The following is a 950-nucleotide window of genomic DNA, read 5'->3' on the forward strand; positions in this document are numbered from 1 at the left end:
CACAGGGAAGAGGTAACTATGGGGAGGAAGTGGGGGGGAGCTGTTGCATTGTGGCAAATTGCGGTCAATGTCATGAGACAAAGTGTATGTGAACTGCTGTATGGAAAGTGAATTTGCTCTGTAAACTTTCACCCAAAACACAATAAATTTAAAAAAAAAAAAAAAAAATGCAAAGGAAAAGGGAGGAGGAAAAGTCCAGGTTTCCAGAGTGTTCTGCGCCGTCACCGTCAGATACCTGCCCGTGCTGGTTACAGGCAGGTGTGCCTAAAGTGGGGCTTAGGAGGGACATAGACCACACTGCTTCCACGTTCCCCCTCAGTAAAGAATCACCAACACTCCCCCACTCCATACGTGAAGGTTAAATGATAACCTACATGGTATTATTGTTAGTTGCTGGGGAGCCGGCTCTGACTCACGGCACCTCCGCGTGTAACAGAATGACTTTGCCCAGACCTGCTCCGTCTCCACATTTCTTGGTCTGCTCAAGTCTATTCTTGTGGCCGCTGCATATTTTAAGTGCCTTCCAACCTAGGGGCTCATCTTCCATCACTATTTTAGACAGTGTTTGGTTGTGATCTACCGTGAAGACCGAAGAAGAGTGGATGCTTTTGAATTCTGGTGTTGGCCAAGAATACTGAAAATACCATGGACTGCCAGAAGAATGAGCAAATCTGTCCTCCTGGAAGAAGTGCAGCTGGAGTGCTCCTTGGAAGCAAGAATGGCCAGACTTCATTTTACCTACTTTGGTCATGTTGTCAGGGGGGACTGGCCCCTGGAGAAGGATATCATGCTTGGAAAAGAATATGGTCAGTGAAAAAGGGGAAGGCCCTCAAAGAGATGGATTGGCACAGTGGCTGCAACAATGGGCTCAGGTATAGCAGGGACTGTGAGGCTGGTGGAGGACCAGGCCGTGTTTTGTTCTGTTGTCCAAACACTATGAGTCAGAGCCA

Source organism: Orycteropus afer, unplaced genomic scaffold (assembly GCF_000298275.1).
Source record: "Orycteropus afer afer isolate SDZICR_OR568_19922 unplaced genomic scaffold, OryAfe1.0 scaffold00842, whole genome shotgun sequence".
NCBI lineage: Eukaryota > Metazoa > Chordata > Mammalia > Tubulidentata > Orycteropodidae > Orycteropus > Orycteropus afer.